General features: G+C 39.0%; 2 long non-coding RNA genes across 27 annotated transcripts in view; one reads left to right on the top strand and one right to left on the bottom strand.

Moving 5' to 3' along the window:
- Window positions 1–17,743, top strand: part of LOC140641546 (uncharacterized) — a 307,651-nt gene that overhangs the window by 81,164 nt on the left and 208,744 nt on the right. The window lies entirely within an intron of this gene.
- Window positions 1–17,743, bottom strand: part of LOC140641545 (uncharacterized) — a 28,163-nt gene that overhangs the window by 10,230 nt on the left and 190 nt on the right. For 2 of the 21 annotated variants that reach the window (XR_012038117.1, XR_012038105.1), the window contains exons 1-4: window positions 15,457–16,877; window positions 13,318–13,444; window positions 13,024–13,231; window positions 4,091–4,153 (exon numbers count right to left, since the gene is read on the bottom strand). This is a non-coding gene — a long non-coding RNA (uncharacterized lncRNA). The other 19 variants (XR_012038108.1, XR_012038109.1, XR_012038110.1 and 16 more) reach the window with 19 other exon arrangements.

The raw sequence follows: 17,743 nt of genomic DNA, 5'->3' as shown, positions 1-17,743 counted from the left end.
TGGAAAGAATTGTAGTTGTTTTTTGGGTACTTATTTACTTAAACAAAGCAGACTAAGTGGTGTAAAGACTCTGATATATCGTAGATTTAGATCAAAACCTATCCATCCATCGATCCATCCATCCATGCATTTATTTAACAAATAGTTATCATGTTAAATGAGGGTGTGTATGTTACATTTTGCTGCAAAACTAGGGGCAGCAGGATCCAATGCATGAAAAATGAGGCAGGGAGTTTTCGGTTGAGGGATGGAATGAACATTCTGTCTTGGGAGAAAGTGAGTTCCTCGTCAATTCTTCCTTCCTTCACTCAGTAAAGGTTTCTGTGTTCCCTTCTATGTGCCAGGTATTTTTCTGGACACTGGAGATTTAGCAGTGGATAAGACACACCCAGTTCTACTCCACAAGAGTTTATATTTCAGTGGGGCAAAAATAAAATAAATTGCATTCTTGGTAAATGCTATAAAGTCAGATGAGGGAGTGCAGTGATGGGGGAAATAGGGGAACTGTTTTAGAAAGAGTGATCCTGGAGGTCTCCTAAGAAGGTGGCATTTGAGTAGAGTCCTAAATGCAGGGGTAGGCTGCAGAGAAAAGTGTTCAGGTAAACGGAATGGCAGGTTTAATAGTCAGAGGAGGGAAAGACCTGGACAGGTTTGAGAAATAAAGTCAGCATGGTTGGGAGGCAGAAGGGGAAGGTGAGAAGTCCGGATCGGGGTCTGGGGCAAGATATGGTAAAGTCTTGCAGGTCATACTGTGTGATAGGAAGAAACCCCTTGAGGGCTTTCACGCAGGGTGATGATAAAATCTAACTTCTGTTGTAGAAGATTGTTCTGGTTGTTGTATGGAGAATGGTGAAATAGGGAAAAGTGGTGCTTTTGATTCAGTTCTGTTCACTTTCTTAAACTTTAAGTAGACATTTCTTTTTTTCTTATAAGACACCAGATAATACAAATACTGCATTATTTTCTATCCTGTAGAATCTGAAATATTTCAAAAACTCTTTCGAACTTGAACTAAAGTTATTACTAATTTAGCTGGTGATAGGTCAGGTCAAACTATGTATTTAATAGTATATAGGAAAATGATAGTTCAGTCTGTGTAAGAAATGATAGTTCATCATTAACTAAACCTATCCTAGATATTATCATATTTTTTTGGTTATGAAATTAATTACTTTGCGTAACAGATAATAATAATGATAATAGTTGGTACCACTCCAACTATTTTGGGCTGGGCATGGTTCCAAACATTTTGAACTACTTAATTCTCACAAAAATCCTTTGAGTTAGATACTAATAGAGTCTTCTTTTTATGATGAGGAACTTGAGGCTCAGAGAGGTAAGGCATCTTGCCCACAAACACACAGCCAGCCAGGATGAAACCCTGGCAGGCTGGGCCGGGACCTATCTTCTATACTACCCCTGTACGTGAAGAGTGCCACTAGCCAAAAAAGATGCCAAAGTGCAGGTCGCTCCATGAGGATTGCTTCTGAAATTTCTTTGCTGTGCCCAGGCTCAAGTCAAAGCCTGGCACCTTCACTTGGGCTTCAGTCCAGGCCTGCTGCTATGAGTTGGAAGAGAAATGGCTGCAGGCACCACACCCATTTCCATCACTCTGACTCTTCTGGCTCTTGTGCCACAGCTTCTGGCCCTGTTCATGGATGTCAGTTTCAAGCTAGTTTCCTCCTGCTCCCAGTACAGGTCAGCACTGTGGTCTGGCTGCTTGGAAAGGAGTGGGAGGGCCTAGCTTGGCCCTGTGGTGCTGCCTCTTCTCCTGGGGACAGGAAAGAGGGACAGAGAGCTAGAAATCCCTTCAAGTGACTACTGACAGACCAGTGAAAGGGATCCTGGTGCCATGGGACCTTGGCTCAGGTGGTTCCATCAAGTTCCTTTTCATGCTGGTGGCCTCTGCTGTCATCTTTGTGATTTTTGTGGGGTTTTAAGGGTTTCTTTGAGGAGGTTTTCAGCTTCACCCTAGACTCTGCTGTCACCAGAGACCTCTCTGAGGGCACTCGATGTCTTTTGGGGATGCACTATCATGAGATTTGCTTGCCTTTCCTTGCAGCCCTGTACTGAGGTTGGGATGGTGGTTGTGGGTGGTGGTTGATCTGTCTGTCCCAGTGCTTCACAGGAAGCTCTGGAGGGACAGGTGATCCCAAGAGCTGAACACCTTCTTCAGAATGCAAGGAGCTTAAAAAAAAAAAAAAAAAAAGCTTTGGGCCTTATTTATAATACAAGGACGACAGAAAATAAATTCTCCCCTTTGACATCCTGATAAAGAATTTTGCTCACAGAGGTTTCTTTTTTTTCCTTTTCTTATCTTTTCAAAAAAAGATTTTATTTATTTATTTGACACAAAGAGAGAGAGTACAAGCACTGGGAGTGAGAGAGGGAGAAGCAGGCTCCTTGCTGAGCAGGTAGCCTGATTCGGGGCTCCATCCCAGGACCCCAGGACCATGACCCGAACTAAAGGCAGACACTTAGCCAACTGAGCCACCCAGGTGCCCCTTCTTATCTTTTTTTTTTTTTTTTTAAACTAAAAAGCCTAAATTACCGAAGGTATTCAGTAAGATGAGCAGATCTAGAGCTGGAGGAAAATTTATTCTGGGGTCTTTTTATCATTGTTATTGTATTACTCAATGTTTTCTTCATAAAATGTGAAAGCTTCCTGTTTTTCATCTCTGCTATCTGTGAGGTAAATCATGGAGTGTGTGATTAAAACAGTCAGCAACTCTGCTTTCCTTTGGATTATAGCCTGTGCCACCAGCTCCAAGAGGCACCAGATTGTGATACTTTGGCTCTTTGAATCTCCGTTTTTCCTGAAGAATTCATACAAGATCTTTTTGACTTCTGTTTACCGTTTTGCTGCTCGGATTGGAGATCCATGGGTCACCCTGGGTGCCAATATAACCTTGCTCTGACATGACCATCAAAAACCAACTGTGGTCCCTCGATGTAGAGACTGGGGCCAAGCATACAGGGACAGGAGATGATTCTCTCACACTCAGATTCATCCAGGCACAGAGGAGAGAGTGCTCAGTGTTTTATCCCAAAATACAGGGGTCTTCCTTCCTGAACCACCTCTCCTCCACCCTGTGTGGTTCTGTTGTGACAATCTTTGGTGGTGCTGGGGGCTGATGTATACCACAAACGGGGTCAGAGTCGTTTTCCCTGAGACTGCTCTGTTTGAGTGATGGTGGAAGACTATTTTGTGCTTTTTTGAGGTCGAGATGTGAGGGGTGGAGATGTGAGTTCTCCACTGCTGATTGTCATTACCCCTGCCATGTGGAGATAGTGTATCTTGAGAATCAAGCCACACATAAAAGGAAGGATAGCTGAGAGGCAGAGAGACATACTCAATGACATTGTTTAAGCCCCTGGATCCAGCAATGCCTGAAACCTCCTAGAATTCAAGTTGTGTAAGTCAACCTACTCCTTTTCTCTATTCTTGGGGTACTGAAGTTATATTTCTGTCATTTACAACCCCAATGTCTTAGAAGAGTACTCTGTAAATCATGACTAAAAAATTTAGAAAAATCCGAAAATAAGGGAAAGCAAATGAAGTGATCATTCACATCTGAAAAGGAGATTGTGTTTATGTATTTTTCTTCATGTCCACTGAATGCAAAAAGCGGAAGTTGAGATATATATGTTCAACATAAGAATGTATTTCTGGAAATGAATGGTTATTATATGTTAAGTCTCCGGGAATGGCTGGAAATGGGTTTCCCATTCTTAAGTCCAGCCTGCTTTGTGCAGTGTTGCTTGAAAACAAATGACAGATTACTTCCTAAATCCCTTACAACCATCATTTCCTCAAAATAGTACTGTTTGTGGCGGCACTTGACTTAAAAGCCCTCCCCACACACCATCTATTTGTTGCACACAGTGAAGCTAATCCTGGGCTAGCCCTCAGGTTTCTGTCTGCTTCATCAGCTTTCTGTGACAGGTAGAAGATGGAGAAAAACAGCTGGGTGTGTGTGTGTTGGGGGGGACAAAGGGGCTTTGCTCCGCAGAGGGGCTCCCTCCAGCCATGAACAGGTGGAATCTTTATGTCCCGTGATTAAAGAGGCCGACTTAAAGCCCATCTCACCACATGCAGCTCAGCTGGGAAGGAAAATGGTGCAGGCAGGGATGTTTTTCTTACTCTGGAGCCCTGGTTTTGAAAGAAAAGAGTATTGGAGTTCTGAAAAATACTTGGAGGCACTGAGGGGCGGGCGGGGGAGAGGGGGAGACAGAAAAGCAAGGCTTGCTTTTGGGGGTGGGGAGAATGAGGGCACCACTGGACCTGGTGTTGGTTGATCTTTCCACAAGATGGCACCCCTACGTCTTCATTTTTGCTCTAGTTTCAGTCTTGAGGAAGCACTTGTTCAAATCATCACAGAACAAATGCAATCTTGACTTAGGTTTCATAATTTATGAAGCTGACTTCATGTCCTACCTTGAATCCTGTGTTACCGTGTTTCAGACAGAGCTCTTTTTACTACGGTATCATTATTATTAACGTGGGCCTGCCTCTTCCTCCCCCTTTCCTCCAGGCGCTGCTTCAGCCTCTGAGGCTTGACTCACTCCCCCAGGCGTCAGGGAAGCAGCCGGGGGTACAGCAGTGATTCTCAAACTAGTGGTGGTGCTGGACCAAGTTTGTTAAAATTTCCAATCTGTTGTGGGCCGACATTATCATTAAATGAAATAAAAATGAATACAAAATTAAACTTAGAAAAATTAAATTAAAAAGAAAAGCTAAATTAACAAGGCATACAAAATACAAGCCCTATCTGATTACTTATAGTTACAATAGGCACAAAATTAACATTTTAATAAATATTATCAAAACAAAATAACATTGGAGAAAAGGTTTGCTAAAAACTGTATGGTTCTTAAAAGTGCACAGATAGGAGATTAATATAAGGAATCATTATTATACTTGTAAACTTTTGTGTCTCATAATCACAACTAAGTAATAGCAATTCCCTCATGTTAAGCTACCAATGTGCACACTTTGAATTAACCATGTGCAAAATATGAAGTTTCTTTGTATGAACACACTAGCTTGCTTCTTGCTTACTTTATCTAATCTAGGTTGGGTTGAGGCAACACTATTTATATGAGATAATGTATATCCCAACTGTTTCTATGTTTTGTATTCATAACACTCATAATAGGAAAACTAGGGTATAATGAAAGAAAAAAATTACTTTGGAATAATTGGGAGGAAAACGAACTGTTTCTGACTTTATTTTTTCTCTCATCCTTTCCCTGCTCCATGAAAAGTTGCCTTTTCTTACTGTGATGTACCTTTCCTTCAGTGTCCTTGTGCTTTTACCTCCAGTAGCCAGTACTTGGGACCCTTCTTGGCCAGTTTCTCCATAGGGCAGGAAGTGTTGAGGAGGTTATGTCTCATCTCCCAGATGGCCCTGACCATGACCAGCAGGTGCAGCTGTAGGAAGGCTCCAGCTTTCTCTAAGCTGGGACCACTCTGAGTATAATCAACCCTCCAGAGTTCTCCTGAAGGACCAGGTCCAGGCTGTCTTTCACCAAAAAAGCCTTGCTTGCTTTCTTTCCCTTTTTCTGTCCTGCTTTCCTTCTTCCTTACCATTTCTTTTTCTGGGAGTCCTTCCTTAATAAAGCACATGCCCATCAATTGTTGTCTTAGTGTCTACTTCCAGGGAAGCCAGCCTAAGGCAGTATCAGATTCAGAGTATTTTAGAAATAAGCATGGCAGACCATAAAAATGTCTTTATATGTTTTAAGTCTTTTGCTTTCAGAGTTACTGATGTCCCATTATTGGTAGCATAATCCAAATGACCACTTTGGGATATAAATGAACCTAATTTAACTTCCTTGGCTTTTTAGGAAATCAGATAAGCCAGAGATATTTAATGTACCAATTTTCTTTACAACATATTTGGAAACACTTGTCATAGACATACTCCGTTTTACATAGAACTGTGCATTTTTTCCCTTCCTGGTTTTCAATTAATCTAAACCCAATCATTTACCCTTAGAGAAGATAAATGTAAAAGCATCCTCCCTTTACAGGCCTGAGGTGTGACTAAAAGAGATTTTAGATTTTCTCCCCCTCTGGATATTTCTCAGAGAGCATCATCTACATTAATCTGTTTTAGAGGATACCCTCCCCAGAACCATTCTGATATGGTCACTTGTCACTTAGCTTCACTTAGAATTACACAGTATGACAAAACATAACAAATTTAAACTAATTTGGAGGAATGCTGTCATGAATTAGTGAAAACAATTAAAGAGTATTAAAAATGGAGAGCAATTTTATTGTTGTCAGGTAAATATGTGCTGTCTTGTCAATGATCCTGTATTGTAGACACCTATTATGCACCATGTGTTTGCATTATCTCATTTAGCTGTCAAAACCATTCTGCAAAGGAGGTATTTTTCTTCTCACTTTTTAAAGACCAGATGAGGCATGGAGAGATTAAACACCTTTTTTTAAGGCTCGCAATTAGTAAACAATAGAGCTAGCATTTGAATCTAGATCTTTCCACCAAACCATGCTGCCTCCACAGTTCAACAAAATTAGCTAAATATTAGTGTACCTCATCAGCTTTAAGGAAGGGTCAATAACTGTGTGTAATTTGACATACTCATTTAGTATGCAAACAGTATTGTTAAAGTGCTTGTAACGCTTTAAAGAAAAATAACAGAAATCTCCCGGCCATCTTGTTTAATGGCAGTAGCTACCATTTATTGTTTCAGGCACCTTACGTTCATGTCTACTTTAGTTAGCACAAGAATTCCAAGATGGGTAATAACATTATTTTATCTATGGGGTGATGGTGAAGCACAGAGACTTTAGATAATTTGTGCAGTGCCGCACAGATAGCAAAATGTGGACCTTGGGCCCAGGAACCCATAAGTTCAACTGCTCTGCTCTTTGCTGCTAATGCTTAACTGGAACTTCCTTAGGGGGAATGTAAAGGTGACTGTGAGGTTAGCTAAACTGGTGGGTGGGAATAAGTAAGAAGGAAGTTAAGACTTCTTTAAAGCATTTTGTTCCTTGTTGATGTCAAGTAGGTCTAGAAAAAGAGGAAGCAAAGCCAGAGATATGACAGCCTCTTGGCTTGATGTTAAAGGGATGCTTTTGTTCTTCCTCCACCATTGCAGTTTTCTCACCAGCTTCGATTTCCTTCCTACTGTTCACCTGTAAACAAAACCACTGTTCCCCTTTTTTGGAGTGGGTTACCCAGAAACTCACAGGGTTCATCAGAGCCAGGTGTTTCTCTGCACCTGGTGTGTCTGATCTGCAGAGCAAAGGGATTTATAGACAAACACAACAGGACTCATTGTAGACTACACAATTAATCATTCTAGGTTTCTGATTTGCTCTCGAAACTTGCTATGTTCCTGTAATGGGAAAAAGACAGCTCCATTTATCACACTGCACCTCATGCTGCTCCTTGGCACCTTCCCCTGGGTCCCTCACCATCCCCAAACTTCTGAAACATCTGCTGTGGGTACCATGGCGGGGATTTCTTCACATTCCCTCTTACACTTGCCTTCTCAGCATCCTAGTTTAAGCTCTCCTTTTGTGACCAAAGGCTAAAAGGTCAGTCTTCTCTGCAGAGATGAACAATTAGCAAGTTCATCACTTATGGTGGCATTCATTGTTCTTTGCCAAAGATTACATTTTTGTGTATGATACATTGCCTGATGTTATCAAAAGAGCACTGGATTGGGAATTAGCTTTGCTGGATTTTTTGTTTTGCTTCTTCCATTAATGATTTGTCTGGGCTTGAGTGAACTGCTACACTTCTCTGGACTTTTGTTACCTCATTAATGATGAATCTAGGTTGGATCAGTGCTTCTCTACCTTGGATGCACATTAGAATCACATCAGATGCACAAAATACTAATGCCCAGGTCATACCTCAGACCAATTAAATCAGAATCTCTGGAGAAGCAGGAGCCTTGACATTGATATTCTTATTCAAGTTCCCCAGGGGATTTGAGAACTACTAGTCTTGGGGTAAGAATCCTTGGGGTTAGGATTCTTTAGTCTCTAAAATATATATATAATATATATTATATATATAAAGATTATATATATATATAATCTTTTCCTTAATATGGGAAAATTAAGATCGCATTTGTATGAAAAGGGAAAAGACCCAGTAGAAAGGGGAGTTTGATGATACAGAAGAAGGTGAGTCAATTGTTGGTTCCATGTCTTTGAGGAGGCAAAAGACTAAGTGCTCAAATAGAGGGGTTAGTTTTATGCAAGTACATGGAGAGTATGTTCACAGGTAGAAAACCACACTATTTGGGTGCAGAAGTTGGTAGGTAGGTAGATGCAGTAGTAGAAATCCACAGAGGTTGTCTTCTGGTTACCTTAAGTTTTTTCAAATGAAGAAGCCATGTCATCAGAATGGATGGGAAAGAAGGTGTTAGAGAGGTTTCAAAAGAGCTGAGGTGGGAAAAGTCATCTATAAGAATGGAGAGTAAATGTATTAGAGAAATGTAGTATGACTGCCAGGAATAGTAAGAGTGTTTGAGGTTGGTCAGTGTGGTTGTATTTTGCCAAGTAAGGTCCTGTCAAGTTTGGTCAGTCTTTCTATCACTGCCATAATCCCAACTATTAGTTTTTTCTTGCATTCTAGCTGCTACATTTTGTCTAATCTTGGGTCAGTTTTGCCTTTGAACTATCTGGGATGGCCACTTGTTTAGGTTAACTCTATTGAAGTATAACTGACATATAGCACTGGGTAAGTTTAAGATGTACAGCATGTTGGGGATCCCTGAGCATGTGGCTCAGTGGTTTAGCGCCTGCCTTTGACCCGGGGCGATATCCTGGAGTCCCGGGATCGAGTCCCGCGTCGGGCTCCCGGCATGGAGCCTGCTTCTCCCTCTGTGTCTCTGCCTCCCCCTCTCTCTCTCTGTGTCTATCATGAATAAATAAATAAATCTTAAAAAAAAAAGATGTACAGCATGTTGATTTTGTATATTTATATATTGCAATATGATTACCCCTACAGCATTAGCTAACCTCCCCAGTGTATCACAGTATTCCTTTGTGTGTGTGTGTGTGTGTGTATGCGTATGTGTGTGGTGTTAAGATCTACTCTCTTAACAGCTTTCAAGTATATGGTGCAGTATTGTTAACTATATTCACAATGCTATGTATTAGGTCCTCACATCTTCTAACTGAAAATTTGTATCCTTTAATCAGCATCTTCCCGTTACTCCCAACCCCCGTCCCATCCCTGGTAACTACAATTCTATACTGTTTCTACAAATTCAGCTTTTTTTTTTTTTTAAGATTCCACATATATGGAATATCATACAGCATTTTTCTCTGACTTATTTCACATAGCATAATGACTTCAAGTTCCATCCGTGTTGTAGCAAATGACAGGATTTCCTTCTTTCTAATGGCTGAGTAATACTCCATTGTATATATGTAGCACATTGTCTTTATCTGTTGACAATAGTTTAGGTTGTTTCTATATCTTGGCTTTGTGAATAATGCTACAAATAAACATAGGCATGCAGAAATCTTTTCAGGGTCCTGTTTTTCTTTTCTTCTTCTTTTTAAAGATTTATTATTTATTTGACACAGAGAAAGAACACAAGCAGAGGGAGCTGTAGGCAGAGGGAGAGGGAGAAGCAGGCTCCCTGCTGAGCAGGGGTCCCATTGCAATGTGGGGCTCAATCCCAGGATCCTGGGATCCTGACCTGATTTAAAGGCAGAGGCCTAACTACCTGAGCCACCCCAGGTGCTCCCTTTAATTTTCTTTGGGTATATACCTCAAAGAGGAATTGATGGATCGCATAATAATTTTATTTTTAATTTTCTGAGAAACCTCCATATTGTTTTTCACAGTGGCTAGACCAATTTATGTTCCTACCAACAGTGCACACAGGTTCCCTTTTATCCACATCCTTGCTAACACTTGTTATCTCTTGTCTTTTTGATGATAACCTTTCTAATAGGTGTGAAGGATGTCTCATTGTGGTTTGGATTTGCATTTCTCTGATGATGAGTGATGTTGAGCATTTTTTCATGTAACTGTTGGTTTCTCATGGTTTCCCTCCACTTTCCTTAGACATGCAAGTGACATGATACATACAAATTGTAAAATCATGCAGCTAAGATTAGAAAATGTTTTAGTTAGATTAGGGCTTTTGATCATCTTAACACCTAAAGTGGTCAAGTAGGTCATCTAAAGTAATAAACTTTTAGACCGGGCTGAAGCAAGTGGCAAACTTCAGAAAAACTCAAGGTCCATGACAGTATTTTCCTGAGATAGTGGAGAGTGAATAAATAAAATTTTTTTACCATATTCGTTTTAGCCTCAATTCAAAGATACTGGGAAACTAAGAGCCTGCAGGTGATTAAGTGGGAGTATTCAGAGAGTAAAATGGACTCTGTGCTCTTCTTTTTTGAGTAGGTTCTAGATAATATCTTTAGATTGTGGCATTGAAAAGTAGAAGGAAAGGAGCCCCACCATTAGTTTGGCAGATCTATCAAGCTGCGCTATGTCAATTGTATTATGCTGTTTCCAAGAAGACAGTAGAGCTTGTGAAATATAACAGTGTCTGTCACCACTTGACATATTGGCTAAAACAAAAGCAGATTGAGGAAATGACTCACAATAGTTAATTGTTTCAATAGTCAGTCTTTCCCATCTGCACAGTGTGTTGAATTTGATGACATCTGATGGGAACTTTGTGGAAAATTAATGTGCCAAATTGTTTTCAAGAAGCAAGTCTTCTCTTTGCTTTTTTTAGTAGCTGCATGTCAGTATCTTTAATCTCCATTTTATATCCTTTTTGGTGCAGGTAAGACTACAGACTATCTTGACTTATGGAATAAGAAAAGAAAAACCTAAGCATTTGTAAAAAAAAAATCAGTCAATAATAATTCAAAATCTGTTTCTTTGCTGAAAGAATGGATTAGGTATTTTGGCTTTGATAAACTCGAAAACAAAGGGAACAATTGTTCACAAAGATCCAAATATTCATGATGATATATGCAGAAAACATTCATCTTCCATTATCACATGAATACATAGTACATCTGGCTTCAGAATCTATGATGCCACTCTATAAAATTGATCATATTTTAAGGGAAACCATTAATTTACAACAGTTGCATTAATGTATAGCTGTGGTTTAAGTTCACCCCTGATAGATCTAAGTCTTTCACTGCACTGAATTCCCTTGTAGACCCCACAACTCATGATTACTAACCTACTGACTTATCTGGCCTGTAGAACAGCTTTATATTTGGATAGTGTGAGTGTCAAGTAAGAACAGGAAGTTTCCTTTTTGGATATCTGCTAATGAGAATAAAGCTTAACTTGATGAAAGTTGATTCTTTTGAAGAGTATTTCTAGTATTTGTATTCTTGTTGGACATCTACAAATGGATCTACATTTCAGATGCACTGGAAAACAATATTTATACAGAAGAAATGGTTAGAGCTATCTATTCCCTGCAGATAGATTTCCTTGGTGCTACTCAAGATATCAATGCCATATTTTGGTAGTTGCACAGAACTGTGATTTTTTTGAATGGATTGAATATAAGGAATAAAAGTATCCTGTTTAATAAAGAACAAAATAAACCTAGGAGGAGACTTGAAGACTTTCAAGAGCTGTGATAGGGAAGAAAGGCACTTCTTTTCTACAACTCAATAGGTCAAAACTGAAACTGGTAACCAAAATCAACAGTTGGCTGTGGCTCACCATAACCAAGGACATTTCAATAGGACATTTTAGGGAAATAGCTGCTCCAGGAGGAAATCTCCCCATTCTTTCTACTGGGAATTCCTGTTGGGTGTTGACATCTGGGAAAATCTGTTGCTAGACTGAGGCAGCCTTTCCCAATCTAAGAATGTGTATTCCAGCTCAGGGAAGATTACCATAGAATTAGAAGTGTATTAATTTTTTAAATAGTTTGAACTGTCAAAGAAGGTAGATAGAGGAGTGGAAGGCAGGGTATGGTGAGGAGAATGTCCAGCATCCTTTTTGAATGCCTAGCCTCACTGTATCATATTTGTGTTCCCTGCACTGAGAACTCAAAAAATCTAAAGCACAGTGATACACAGAACTTATTAGAAAGAATTTGCACACTCCTGCACACTCCTGCTTTCTTTATAGAGATCTCTAAATATCTTGGTTCCACCCCACCTAAAAGGGCCAGCATTTGGGGGCAAACTTGAAAGTTTGTAGCATTCATCTTTGGAGACACCAGTGACTCAGGCATCATCCTTCAGCCTAATCTGAAGAGCACGTTGCTTGATCTCTTCTGGTGCAAAAGAGACCCTTTAGTTTTTGTGATCTCTATCTAAAATTGTCAGAAACTAGAAACCATGAATCAGAAGAAACATTAGTGAAATAATTTTGCTCATGTAGACAGATGAGAGCTGAACTTTTTTCTTGCTGTATCTATGAATTCCAGTTCATATTTCTTCATGTGAAAGTGGCTTTTTCCCTCCTGGATTTATGTTAAGCTGAGCAAGCAGTTCTGGTGAAATTAACCCCACATATAAACAATAGATTTGGACAGCTCAATTTTGGTCCTGAATGCCATTAGAATTTCTTCCCCTCCTGACTTTATTACAATTTCTGATTCGTTGCTTCTTATAACCCACTTTTTATATTGAATATCACATTGTGCACAGGTATGCCAAGTTGGTATTGGTATATACTGATTGCCTTGCTTGGGAAAAGTGCTGAATTCAAGTTTAAAATGTTTGCACTTGACCCAACTTTGGGAAAAGAAGTAGTAGAAGAGGGTATTTAAAACCCAGAAACCATGATGTTTCTTTACTGAGGTGAGCAAGATGTTGTGTCTTAACCATCAGTGAGAATAGTCTTATAATCTGCCTGAAATGTATATGAGATAAAGTTAGGGAAGGCTAATAGTACATTCTGAGGATTTTCCAAATAGTGATAGGGAGCATGAGTGACTTAACTCCTGAAGTGTGTGATCATTGATAAAATATTTAATTAAAAAGTTATGAGGGCAAAAGAAAGGTTATGTTGGTACCCAGGAGATGCCAGGAAGTGTATTGACGTCTTTATAGGTGCAATCTCATTGAATCCTCACAATAGCACTATGAAGTACACACTGGGACCCCCATTCTAAGGATGAGGACAGTGAGGTTCAGAAGGGCTCATCAGTTTGCTGGTACTTGAGAACCATGATCTGAATCCAAGTCTTTAAGATTCTCAAACCATTTGTACTACTTCATCATCTGTAAAGAAAGGGGCTTATCTTAGTTCTGTGTATATTCTCTTCACAAGGAGATTACAAGGAACATCAAGCAAAAGGCAATATTACCAACAAATGAAAACCCGAACTGGCCAGTGGATGCTGAGGAAGGAGGCAGGTTCCTTTGGAGGGTCGAAAAGTTCTTGAAGCCAAGGAGAAGTTGTAATTCCACAAAGAATGAGGAAATTTGGACATTCTGATAAAAAAAAAAAAAAAAGTCAAGGCCCCAGAATGGTATAAAAATTTAAAGGAATATGTAACTGGCTCTTTGCCTCTGGGACAAAACAAAACAAAACAAAAAACAAAACAAAACAAAAAAACACACAAAAAAAACACATCAATCATGGCCAGGAGGAAAACTTGACAGAGATGTTTAGAAGATGTGAAGACCGAGTTGTAAAGATGCTGAAGGGCACCAGGGCATAGGAGGGCCTGCAACCAGTGATCTGGGGAAGGGGTAGAACGTATTAATAGTTTCTTAAGCACTGTTAAGAATACCTTTACTTCAGAGAACTCAGTGTTTATTCTATGTACACAATACTTCAATTTGAGAGTATAAGTGAAACACAAGGGAAAAGGTGGATTTTCCTGCGTGAAAATCAGAATATAATTAGAGTTCATAGCTTTCAGGCTAGGACCTTTGAAATCTCATGCTGCAGATAACCCTTTTTTCATTGCCAACACATTTATCCTTACTTCATTTTATTTTTAGAAACCACAAACTTAATTGTCTCAATGTGACATGATTTCCTCCCAAAATCCCTAATGAATTTAGCTATTTTAAAATAAAGGCTGTGGCAAAGCAGGCCTAGATATGTGAAGGCTTGTTGGTGAAAGCCAGAGAACATATATAGGCGAGTGGGCTGGGCTTATTCTCTGTTCAGGGAAAGATCTGGCTCACAAGGAACGAGGAGGCACATTTAAAATAATGCCTTTAATAGGGAACTTTTCCTTAGTGTATCTCTTATTGTTCCATTTCTTTTTCTTGCTCAATAAATACAAGGCAAAGAAAGCATTGCTTTTATGTTTTAATTTCCCAGCAGCACTCTCTATTGGAGACAGTAATTAATGAAAATTATAGGCTAAACATTTTACAGTTTGCATTAAATGTTTTATCTATGTTTTGTAACAGAATTGCATCCTACCTAGAGATATGTGAGTGCGTGAGTGAGTGTGTATTGTGGGGGAGCACACATGCCAACATCACTCTTGAAGTTGTCCCTCGCCAGCCCTATATTGTGATGTCTAAAATATGGGGCCCTATATCAAAGAGATTATTTCCCTAGTCCTATAACATGACTTTAAATGTAATATTTACCTTCTAAGACACTTTAGCTACCAGATCCATCTACATTTCAAAAAAGAAATAATCTAGATTGTATGTTTTACTAACAAAATTAAATATTGCCAAGATATTCTTAAAAAATATTGAAAACATGATTAGAAGGACATGATAAACAATATTTTATAACCTGGCTCATGTTATTATGTTATACAATAAAACTGTGTTTTCTTCCATTTTTTCCATTTTATAATTGAGCATAACAACAAAGAATATTGAATTGGGCTAGTTTGACCTAGGAAAATGAAATTTGTGTCCTCATTTAGAAGTGAATACACTTTTTAAAGACTAGAGGATATTTTGCCTAGAGAAATTACGTGGGAAGCAGAGAATAAATAGTGATTTCCCAAACTTTTCCCAGACTAATTCAAATCTTGGAGTCTTAGGTTGAAACAAGTTAGAGACCTTATGATCACTGCCCCTTGAAATAAAATATGAAGTTATTTGCTAAAAGCTATTAAAATAAATGAAAGGATTTGTGGTGCAAGAAAAAGGAAAGTAGAGGCAGGTAGGGGAAAGCGTGGGTCATAAAATATTCAACTATAACTACATAGCTGTACTTTCTAGTAGGCACTCAAATTAATTTAAAAATATAGTGATCAACGTAGTACAGCAAAAAATTTTAGGCATCTGTTGGCAATGGGGTGATGATATAGCAAGAATACTAAGACCTCTATCTCCTCTCAGGGCAACTATAGTCTAGGGCGTCTTTGTGTGTATGTGTGCAGGTAGTAAGATGTGGGCAGACTACAGGGTGAGTGAGTGGAGAGTAGGGGAGATTAATACAAATCCACAAATAGCCTATTATAAGACAGCAAAATAACTGCTGCTAGAGGTCAGACCAACTATCTCAGTAAGTGGCATACCAGTGTCAGAACTGAAAAAAAGGAGCCAAGTCCTGGGAGAACAAGGCCTTGCATGGAGACAAGATCAGGCACATGAAGCTCTCTAGGATATTAGACAGTTACGGAGAATGAAGTATGTCCTGCCCAGAGAGCTTTAATGGTTGAATGTCTACATGCTGGCTTGTTCTAGGCAGTGTCCTCTGTGCCGTCCTCCAATAATGGTTTTCATTAGAATGAATTTGAAATTATGGTACACAACAGCACATGCATCATTATCGAGAGGCAGTGTGTGAAAGTGGGGAAGTGCATATGGATGTGAGAAATATCTTAAAACTCAACAGGACAAACATATGGTATTATCGGGGTTATTGATAGATGAAACACTGAATCGCAGGTTAGAAAACTGAAGTGTTCATCTGATAATCACTCCTTACTAGCAGGAATCTGGACAAGTAAATTAATCTCTCTGAATTTAGTTTCTCCATTGGTAAAATTCTATCAAGAGTTTTTATAAAGATCTCATAACATCTTTTATGTGAAAGGCTTTGGCAAACCCTGACTTTCTACACAAATGTCAGAGGTGGAGGAAAGATGAGTGGGCCAAAAGCGTGTTTTAGAGAGAGAAATCCCATCACTGTGTACATGCTGTATTGCTGGGGACAGAGGCACACGGGGTGTGGGGGGGAGTAGGTCTGTCATACAGGGAACGATACTTGGCCAAAAAACGATATTGCTACAAAAATAGATTCCTACACAAAAACACTTTCTGGGAAGAGAATTCCTTCCACCACCTTTCCTTACTTTTATCTCTTACAGACAGAAATGGCTTACATTACTCAAAGGCTAAGGGGGATTTATTACAAATGGTGTTAATGAGACATGTTTAAATGGTTGGATCGGTATAGTTTTCTGCATGTGATGGGTTATTATATATATATATATATATATTTCCTTTCAGATAATTGTTGAGGCTATGCCATATTTCAAAAGCAAAGTTAATTTAGGTCAATGAAAAGAGAATTTATTTCCAGTCTATTACCATCTAATCCCTAATTAAATCAAAGAATAAGGAACTGAGTGATCCAGTCAGATCATTTGTCTTTTGGCAAAAGTTAATTCAGTTAGTATAAAGGAAAGAGAAATGATGGTTTCCAAATACCAACTAGATTTTTGTGGTCCTTTATTGCCTAGGCATGGAGGAATATAGATTTTATTGAGAGAAGCTCTGAGCTTTAAAGAAAAGCTTTGAAATCCAAGCTGTCAGGCATTTTACGGTAAGAGAAAGACTGGCCATCTTAGTGTTCGAGCAAGAAAAAATATCCCCTGAAGTATGGAAGGAATAAATGCTCCGTGGCATACATATCATCCCTACAGGTTTCTTCCCTTCAAGTCATGGCCTATTTCATGGCCCATTTCCCTTTATTTTGAGATTTTTTTTTTCCTGAATACAAAAAAATTCAAAGAAAATTGGAAAATACAGAAAAGCACAAAGAAGAAAATAAATATCATTTAAAATTACTTAGTCATCTCCTCCTAGAGATAATAGTAATAACCTCCCAAGTTATTTTTCTTTGGATATATGTGTGTATGTATGTGTCTGTTTATATTTATAAGGCATATATGTGCGTGTATGTTACAAAAATGAGAAGTTATATGTAGTTCTTTTATCATTTTCCCCACTAATTAGAATTTATTTCAAATACTTTCCTATGCCATCAAAACATCTTTACAGTATTTTAAAGGTCTATGTAATGTTCCCTTTTGTGAATATGTGGCAATTTGTTGAAATACTGCCGTAAGTTGTTTTGCATTCAGAATGTCCCTGCATTTTCTGTTTTACCCCAATCTAAAGAGATGCCTCAAAAGATATCTTTGCAGTCATTTATTTATGTGCATTTCTGCTTATTTCCTTAGTATACATTTCTATGATTGTTGGATGAAAGGAAATGCATGCATTAAATTTTTTTTGGTCTCTATAAACTAGGGACTATTTGAGGAATCACTATCCTAATTTGTAGTGAGCATGCTCAGAGTGTGAGGTGGCAAGGAAGAGGTTGGGGGTTCCACAGAGCAGATTCTGGCTGGGCCTGGGTGACAGTTACTGGTTCAGAATGTGGAAGTACCAGCCTCCAATTGTAACGGACCAGGCTGCCTTGCTCTGCCTGGGCAGCTTCAGAGGACAGTTGGACATTTGTAATCTTGGAGGAATGGTCAAGAGAAACATGGGTTATCTTAAGCTAAACTAGTTTTAACTTTAAAAGTTAAGCATGACCAAGAAAAAAGATGCATAAGGAGTGTCCTTCTGAAT

Source organism: Canis lupus, chromosome 10, assembly GCF_048164855.1.
Source record: "Canis lupus baileyi chromosome 10, mCanLup2.hap1, whole genome shotgun sequence".
In the NCBI taxonomy this organism is placed as follows: Eukaryota; Metazoa; Chordata; class Mammalia; order Carnivora; family Canidae; genus Canis; species Canis lupus.
The sequence above is the reverse complement of the archived record's forward strand: the minus strand, read 5'-3'. Positions and strand labels throughout refer to the sequence as shown.